Source organism: Sceloporus undulatus, chromosome 9 (genome assembly GCF_019175285.1).
Source record: "Sceloporus undulatus isolate JIND9_A2432 ecotype Alabama chromosome 9, SceUnd_v1.1, whole genome shotgun sequence".
Lineage (NCBI taxonomy): Eukaryota > Metazoa > Chordata > Lepidosauria > Squamata > Phrynosomatidae > Sceloporus > Sceloporus undulatus.
In genome coordinates this window covers 27436357-27446060 of record NC_056530.1, presented here as the reverse complement: position 1 = coordinate 27446060, position 9704 = coordinate 27436357, and the positions used below count along the sequence as shown (strand labels likewise).

Sequence of the window (9704 nt, the reverse complement as noted above, 5' to 3'; positions counted from 1 at the left end):
GTTACAAACCAACTATGGGTTGTTCCTATAAGGCCCAGCTGCAATTGTGCCTCCAGGAACCTCTAAACTACTAGCAACACTTTATGGCCGGGATTCCCAAACTCTGGTCCTCCAAGAGTTTTGGACTTACGCTTCCAGAAGCCCCAGCCATCTTGGTGGACAGTCAAGGATTCTGGGAGCTGTAGTCCAAAACACCTGAAGGACCAAAGTATGGGAATCACTTTTATTTCTCTATGCTTGGTACCAGATTTTGATGTACTATGAACCATCACCACCCTACACAAAGATACCCAGTTTCCATAGCAACAAGTGATGCTTTTTAGGATGCAGGCATCCTGATGCTAGGGATGCTTGGGTAAAGGACAACTGCATCAAATGAAATGAAAGGAGACAGAGAAGATTTGAAGGAGTTTTGTTCCCAAAACAAAAGCTGACCCATTGGAGGTTCTTTTGGGGCAGGTGGGAAGAGATTCCCTCCTTCCTTGGACCATTAAAGCTCTCCTTTCATAGGAGGCCAAGGTCCTTGGAGCAAAAATTCACAATTCAGGCAGATTTCAGAAAATTCAGACTCTTTGGCTTCTTTTCGTTCCCTTGTATCCCTTTTAACACCTTTTCCCTGATGAAGAAGCCAGTGAAGCTTCGAAAGCTTGCAGCCTGTATAACGTACATTTTGCTTGGCCCAGTAAAGGCATCGCTGTTCTGTCAATTTTGGATGGGAATGTGCTTTCTCAGTGTTGGATGTGAATGCACAGTTAGCCTCAAAGGTGCTACCTGATCCCTTTGCATGCAAGAGCTCAGCAAAGTCACCTTTTGGGGGTCCCCCAGTAGTCCCCCCAAAGGTAACTTTGTTCAAGCCCCAAACAGCAAAGCAAATTCCTCCTTTGCCGAAAAGGAGATGAATGGCATGCCTTTGCAGGCCCAGGCCCGCCTCCTCCAGTCCCTGAGATGTCACTCAACCAAAAAAGAGATGAAAAAGGCATTGATGCTCAGGGATGCTGGTTGTATGAGGTTGCCATAGCAACGTGATGCAGGAGGTCCGTGTCTCTGCAGGGCGGGTGGGATGGATGGGGAGCGCAGAGGGGAAGGACGGAGGGGGGCCGGCCGTGACGCCATTGCGCCATCACGCCGTTGCCTAGCACCGCATCTTTCCCTTTTCAGGGTTTTTTCCCCTATTTTGGCAGCAGAAGCCAGAACGCAGCTGCGTCACAATGCAAACTCTTCTCCCCCCCTTCTCTGTATCGCTGTTTTTAAAGGCACAGGACTCCAATGGTCTCTTGCAAGTTGCAGGTCTTGGATACGTTTGCAAAGCTACCTTGGGCACCCATAGACATCCTGAGGTTACTTTATCGTACATATTCGACTATAAGTCGAGATCGTGGATAAGTCGAGGGCAGGTTTTGGAGCCAAAATTTTGATATGACCCATGGATAAGTCAAGGGTAAAACCTAGAGGCCTGTAACAAAGGATGTAAACCATGAAGCAAAGGGAACTCATGCCAAAGAACTCACTGTTTGTGTTCACCATAAGGCCTGGATGTATCTACAGCGCTATATAAATAAAGTATAATAATAATAATGTATGAGATAGTAAACAGGGGTCTTTTTAGGTGCTCCCAGGACAGACTAAGCTCTTGCTTTTTGCCACTCTACACAGAGAAAAAAATCACAGTTAAAGTTACTTATATACATATATAATTGTATACATGTACTTATGTACTGATATGCATTGAACAGTGGATAAGTCACAACACCAGTTGGTTTTCTGCCTTCACACCGGCTGTTCTTAAAAGCCATCATTTACATGGCAGAGGAAAGCAAATGGTGAAGGAATGAGATGTGTTGCCATCACTTGTTGTTATTGTCAAAATATGCCAGCTCAGAACTGAACAATCAAAGACATCAACCCAGGCCAGGGCTGGGCATCAATAGTACATTACCCTTGAATGCAGCTTTGGGCATCTATAGTGCAATGCTCACAATCACAGGCCTGGGTGTCAGTAGTCCATTGTCCACAATTGCAGGTCTGGGCATCAATAATACAATGCCCATGAATGCAGGTTTGGGCATCAATGGTGCAATATCCATGATCGCAGGCCTGGGTATCAAAAGTGCAATGTCCACGACTGCGGATTTGGACATCAATAGTACAATGCCCACGAATGCAGGTTTGGGCGTCAGTAGTGTGATGCCCATGATTTCAGGTCTGGGCATCAATAATTCAGTGCCTGCAACTGCAGGTCTGGGCATCAGTAGTGCAGTGCCCACAGTTGTGGGTCTGGGCATTAATAGTGCAGTGCCCACCGTTGCTGCCCATGCCAATCACACACACAAACGCCACTTTGTGCTATAAAAAGACGCCAGCCTCCACCTCCCTTTTCTGAACCTTCTCGTCCTTTTTGGCAAAGCCGTGGGTGGTTCACCATGGCAACGGCTGAGATATTTTCGATGAAGACAGGACCAAGCTTGGTTACGTTCCTTTCGCTTCTGCCCCCCTCCATTGTGCAAGCAGAGATATATAAGGTGCAGCCTTGAAGGTGTCAACCCGTTAAATGTGTTAAAAATAGAGTTTTAAACCAAATTTGGGAGATGAGTGAAAGACGAGGAACATGGGGGGGCATGTCCTTTGAGATAGTATTGCTCTTCAAGACATTTCCAACTTATGGTGACACTACCATAGGGTTTTCTTGGCAAGATTTGTTCAGAGGAGGTTTGCTGTTGCCTTCCCCTGAGGCTGAGAGAGTGTGACTTTCCCAAAGTCACCCACTGGGTTTCATAGTTGAGCAGGGATTCGAACCCTGCTCTCCCCAACGCACCACTATGCCACACTAGCTCAATATTGTACCATTAAACTTAATATAGTACATTAGTTCAGGTTTTAGATCCAATTGACTTCAGCTCTTTAACCAAAGGCAGGCGACGTGTGGCCTTTTAAGGTTGCCAGCATCAAAACTGGAGAGGGCTCCTATACCTTTAGAGGTAACCTGGTTGTGGGACAAGTAACACCTGATAAAATCCCCTCTCCTATGGGTATATGCACGCCGCAGCAATAATGTAGTTTGACACCACTTTAACTGTTTTGTCTCCATCCTACAGGATCCTGGGATCTATAGTGTGGCGAGGCATGGGCATGCTTTGGCAAAGAAATCGAAAGACTGTGTAAAATTACAAATCTAAGGAATCCATTGGATGGAGCTATGGCACTTATAGTGGCGTCCAACTGCATTATTTCTACTCTGGAGACCAGGGTTCGATTCCCAGCTCAGCCATGTAAACCCATTGGGAGACCTTGGGCGAGTCACACTCTCTCAGCCTCGGGGGACGGCAATGGCAAACCCTTCCTGATGAGATCTGGCCAAGAAAACCCCAGGATAGGTTTGCTTTAGGGTCACCGTAAGTCAGAAACGACTGGAAGGCACACAATAACAACAGGAGCGGGGTCGGGTTGGATAGCCTTTGGGTTTGCTCCAGGATCCGTTACGAATCCTGATCACTAGCAGCAATGGGAATGAGATATCATTCCCCTCCATAGCAATGATGTGAGAATAAGGATGTGCAAGTGACCCACAAATGGGTCCAGATAAATAGGGTCCAGATCCAGGGTCCATCCCTGTGGTTTCCTCCCAATGCCCCTCTTGAAAGCATGATTGCAAAATACCTATTTTTCTAGGGCTTCATTGTGGTTGATTTTATTTTATTATGTTATATTTTATTTCTCCTGTCTAGGTGGGAGGAAATATAAATAGCCTGTTCCCTTGGGTTATTAAAAGCAACAGATTCAAGGCAGTAGCTAAGAGGGGGCCCTTTATGTAACAAAGCTTTGACCCCAAGAACATTTCTCTTCTGCCGCCAATGCCTCCTCCCTTCTTTGTCACTTGTCATCCAATCTATGCTTTCCTTCCACCTCCGGCACCACTTTTCCTCTGTTGAAGTTAACATAAATGCTCTGCAGTCTCCAATCTTGCACTTGAGGCACATAGATCCTTAGCCAGGATATACTTTGCCTGTTCAATAAAAAATCAAGGGATTGAAAGAAAAGGTTCCCAACCTTTGCTCTAAGGATCTGCAATGATGCCTTGTGGAGAAATTTCAGATTGTGTCAGTTGATTTTGTAGCTTAAAGAACTGTGATTTGAACATTGGAGCAGGGTTCGGATCCTGGCTTGGCCATGTAAACCCATTGGGCGACCTTGGGCAAGCCATACTCTCTCAGCTTCAGAGGATGGTCATGGCAAAGCCCCTCTGTAGAAACGTGCCAAGAAAACCTTATGATAGCTTCCCCGTAGGGTCACCATAAGTGGCATTTATGCCATCAACCTTGCGCATGTGAACCCAGCAACCAGTCACATTGAGTTCAATGTGAAAGCGTGGTAGTAAGGCGGCTATAATAATGTACATTATTATGTGGCGTGAGGGTGCAGAAAGACACTGTTTTAACTGCCATGGCTCAATGCTGTGGAATTTTAGATTTGTAGTTTTGTGAAATGTTGTGCCTTCTCTGTCAGAGAGCTAGTGTGCCAAAACTGGTGGCCACACCAGTCCTCTGGCTACTGGATAGTCTTCAGACCATAGCTAGGATGGTCTTTGAACCACAGAATCATAGACCTAGATTTGGAAGAGACCCCATGGGTCATCCAGTCCAACCGCCTGCCTTGCAGAAATACACAGTCCAAGCACCCCCGACAGATGGGCATCCAGCCTCTGTTTAAAAACCTCCAAAGGAGGAGACTTCATCACCCTCCAGGGCAGCATCTTCCACAGTCAAATAGCTCTTAGCGTCAGGAAGTTCCTCCTAACGTTGAGCTGGATTCTCTTTTCCTGGAGCTTGCATCCATTGCTCCATGTCCTGTTCTCCGGAGCAGCAGAAAACAAGCTTGCTCCATCCTCAACATGGCATGCCTTCAAATATTTAAACAGGGCTATCATATCACCTCTTAACCTTATCTTCTCCAGGCTAAACATCCCCAACTCTCTAAGTCTCTCCTCATAGGGTTTCATGGTTTCCAGACCCTTCACCATTTTGGTGGACCTCCTTTGGACACATGGCTCCAGCTTCTCAGTATCCTTTGAACTGTGGTGCCCAGAACTGGACAGAATATCCCAGGTGAGGCCTGACCAAAGCAGAATAGAATGGCACTGTTACTTCCCTCAATCTAGACACTATACTTCTATAGATGCAGCCTAGAACCGCGTTGGCTTTCTTAGTTGCCACATCACAATGTTGACACATAGTCAACCTATGGTCTACTAGGACTAGATCTAGACACTATACTTCAGCTCCAAGGATGTTTGACTGCTGGTCAAGCTAGCTAAGACTTTTCGGGGTCGAAGTCCAAAACACCTGGAGGACTAAAATTTGGGAGTCGCTGCATTAGATGTTAAGGTGTCACCCAGTGAGGTCCGCACTCCCCTAGTGACACCCATGGCTTTCTATGGCCCTTATGTCTGCCTTGTTGCAAAGGCTGCTCAGAGGACCCTTAGGGTTCCTTTTTTGTACATGACAAATCCCAGCCAGGAGAAGCATGCATAAAAGCCCGACATGTTGCTACGTGTCAGAGCGTGATGTGTCTATGCTTCATCCTCTCACACGCATGTTGGCTCATCGCCCTCTCCTGCCCCGTTGCAAACCAGGCCTCAGTATGGTATGTACATATGTGTCATTTTTTGGCACAAACAACTCTCCGAGCCCAGGATATTTATATCCTCCCCAGTCGGGGTAAAAGTACAGCTTGGATGCTAGCTGCCTCCTCCTCCGCTTTTGCTGCCGTTCCTCTCCATCACTGCAGTCTCTTTGGCGATGAGCGACGCTGTTGGCCGCCCCCACACTCTGCAGCAAAGGGACTGTGCATTACACAGGCGGAGTGGCAAAAGAACGGGAGGGAAAAAGAGGAGCTTGCGCACACCAGGGCCAGCTATATTTAGCCTTTGGGTTGCTGTTTTTAGCTTCTTGATTCAGAACCGAAATTAGCAATAAAAAGAGGCAAAGGCAGGGGACGACAAAAAATATATGTATGCCCAAGAAGGCTTTCATGGACCGTAGTCAAGTGTTGGTGGGTGGATGGATGGATGAGCAAGGAGTGGATGAGCAGTTCTGCAGTCACTGGCCTAGCCCCCCCATATAACCCTTCTGACCCCCTTTTACCCCATCCCAAACTTACAGAGTGTGCTACAAGGGCAGTGAGTCACTGTCACAATGCCCTATGATTCACGCAAATTTGGGCAAAGCTTGGAGCAAATGGGCCTACTTGTCGGATACCCTTTTTGTTTGGACTCCCGTCTTTCTCCCTCCGTATGAAATCCTAAGCAACCCAGGCCTGTAAAAGCCGGTCCTATCATCCCGGCTTAATACTGGGCTGTGAAAGAGAAGCCGGGTTCCTCGCTCCAATCCAGAAATCAATATGCGATCCAAAGGGTAGAGCCATGTTTGAGGCAAAGGCCAAGAAAGGTTCTTGGAGACCGTCTTGACTGACATAGAAAACCTGAGGATATGAGTGTATAAAATGCTTTTTGTTATGACACTAATGGTTAATAAGCTCTCTTTCTTTGCTGTTACAGTGTGATCCATTTTATAACGCAAGGCATGTCTCCCAAGCTTAGGTACGTATTTGATTTAGTTAGTGAATTCTGATTTTAATGATCTGTAATCATAATTGTACGAAAGCTTGGACGTTTTGTTTGCAGTGGTCTTTTCACTAAGCAATTATCTATCTATCTATCTATCATCTATCTATCTATCTATCTTCTATCTATCTATCTATCTATCTATCTATCTATCTATCTATCTATCTATCTATCTATCATCTAGGCTTAGACCTCAATCTTGCTTTGTGGATCCCAGTGGGTTTCCATGCCCAAGCAGGGATTTGAACTCTGCTCTCTGGAGTCATAGTCCAATGTTCAAACCATGATACCATGCTGGCTCCCCTGACCGTTCTTGTTGTGTGCCTTGTTTGCAACTTATGCTGACCCCCCAAAGCTAACCTATCATTGGGTTTTATGGACAAGTTAGAATCATACTGTTGGAAAAGACTTTAAGGGTCTCAAGTTGTTCAGGAGTTGTTTGCCTTTCCTGAGGCTGAGAGAGTGTGACTACCCACATTTCACCCCATGGGTTACCATGCCAGAGATACCTTGAATCGGTCTGCCAAAATGCCCAAAATGCAAGCGTGTCTTTTGTGCATTTTGGTGGGCCGATTCAAGGTATCCTTGTTTTGGGGTAGAATTCAAAGATATAGTTGTAATAGTCTTAAAATCAGTATCTTGTAGCACCTTTGAGACTCACTGCAAGAAAGAAGTTGGCAGCAGGAGCTTTCATAGATTTATTTTGTGGTTCTGGGATGTTATTCTACATTGCTATATGGCCGACACGGCTACCCTGGAATATGTCTTATAGGGTTGTGCTTGGCCTTCCTTGGCAAACAGACCCCTCCACGGCATCCTCTCCTTTGGTGCTCTGGACTCTGTTTCTATCCGGCTTGTTTCATCCCCAGATTTTCTGGGCTATTCCTGGTCCTGCCCACTCATCCTGCAATGCTGAGCGTTGGGAGGCGATGGTGCTGTTCTGGAAGGGAGCCCATCTCGAAGAAAGAGGAGACTGGCAGGAAAAAATCCCCCAAACCAGGGAGCTCCCGGTGCTGCCTATTTATAGCATCCCTGTTACTAAAAGAAGACTCCGAAGACACCGAGGTACCGTTTCCTTTTCCTTTCTCGTTTTTGCAAAACCCTCCTCCTTTCCTTTCTTCCTGCCTCATTCTCTTTTCAGTCACCTCTTCCATGGTTGTTGTTGTTGCTATATGCTGCCAAGTCTTAAGGTACTCAGCCATAAGTCACGCTCTCTCAGCCTCGGAGGAAGGCAAGGGCAGACCTCCTCTGAACAAACCACGCCAAGAAAAACCCGTGACAGCTTCGCCATAGGGTTGCCATAAGCTGGAAATGACTTCAAGGCCCACAACAACAACAACAACAACAACGACTCCCATAAATCCTCACTGTACCACTTCTGGTGTAGACAATACTAAATTAGTCAGATCGATGATACAGTTCAGACTGTACACAAAACAGAGCATGCGCACATGTGTAGACCCCCAAATTTATTGTGAAAATAAACCAGGGGAGTTTGCAAGGACTGGTAACCCTCGAATCCTATCATTTCTGGGCAAATATGACTGTTAACCACGATAGTCGCCGGCCAGTTTTTTGTACCATAAACCAAATAGCTGCTCCATCATGGACATTTGCATTTATGGCAAAAGTACATTCATGGGGCTCTTCTATCCTTAAAGCACAGATAGGGATCTTGTCCTTTTGGGATGTTGTTGGACTGCAACCTTTCCTGTCTTAACCAGCCTAGATAATACAGAGAGAGGAAAGGAGTAGACATCCAGCCCCATCTGGCCCTAAAGTATGGCTGACTGGGGATGGTGGGACTTGCAATTCCTCCTGGATAGAAGGGTGAAAGGTATGGCATGTCCTGGAAAAGGAGAATCTTGGGTCCATCTATTTACTGAGGCCTTTTGATTTCTTATTTTAGAGGGACTCGCCCAGTACTGGCTCACAGGTCTCAGCGCCTCTCTAACCAGTCCTGCAAACTGGGAAGCAAGATCCTGACTCTGGGACTACTGGGAAGGGAGCCAAAAGCCTTTCCAGCTTGCCAGGGTTGTGCAAATTCATTTCAGGCCATCCCTACCCAAATGCACAGGCAGGTAGCCAAAACATATCGATACCTCCCAGTCAGAAGGACCATGTTATCTCGGGATTGCATAAACAGGCTGTCTGCATTGCAGAAAGTGATCGTTGCATAACAGTGTCAAGAACTGCTGCTTGGAGCAAGCGCTGGTAGTGCATGGCTGGAACAGGTTCAGCCTCCTTCCCTCCGCCTCTTTCTTTCTCCCTCTTTTTTTAAACACAGAACGCTAGATCGGATAGAAAACAAGCCAGCAAACAAATACACTGACCCCCTCATACCCCAAAGAAACCAAGGCCTATGAATTGCAAAACCCTTGCAGCTTCCAAACCCGGCGCAGAAGCATCGAGAGCTCATTGCCTCCCACTACTTTGGCTTTCTCTCCTTATATGGGAATGAGAAATTGTGCAAAAGCGAGCGACTCAGTTCTTCAGGTTACATTTGTGATTAAAAAAAAACCCCAAAAGCAAAGGAGAGCCGTCCAAAAATGGGAGACGGAGAGATGTCGCTTCTCATGCAGTTGCTCAGACAGCACCTTTGCCTTTCCCCTCCACCCATATATCTATTTTTGGCCTCCTTGTGTTATTTAAGTCCTCATTTATTTATCTATCCATCTATTATCTAACCATCAGTCTATTTCATTGATTTATGGAGGCCTTTTGATTTCTTATTTTAGAGGGACTCACCCGCTACTGGCTGCTGGATGGAGGAGAAGTCAACACTCCTGGAGGGAAATCCTATACAATGGGGATGCTCAGCACCAGATTTCTTTACTGGAAAAGAAGGGGAAGAGATGGGAGACATAGAGAGAACCTGGTTAGAATAATACTGTCAAGTCGGCTTTGATATATGGTGACCCTATACATGAGAGGCCTCCAAGTCATCTTCCCATCGGCAGCTCTGCTCAGGTCTTGCAAAGTCAAGGGAATGGTTTCTTTGACTAAATCTATCCATCTGCAATGGGATTTTCCGTTTTTCCTTTTTCCCTGCTGCCTTCTCCCTTCCTAAGCATTAGTGTCTTTTCTA

At 46.3% G+C, this 9704-nt stretch overlaps 1 protein-coding gene across 1 annotated transcript in view; it reads right to left on the bottom strand.

The window, feature by feature from the left end:
• The window catches only part of LOC121915327 (transmembrane protein 121-like), a 43278-nt gene that overhangs the window by 11542 nt on the left and 22032 nt on the right, over positions 1-9704 (bottom strand). Inside the window, exon 2 of the mRNA XM_042439486.1 lies at positions 9365-9451. The gene's annotated coding sequence lies outside the window, so the exon portion shown is untranslated. The remainder of the gene's footprint in view (positions 1-9364; positions 9452-9704) is intronic.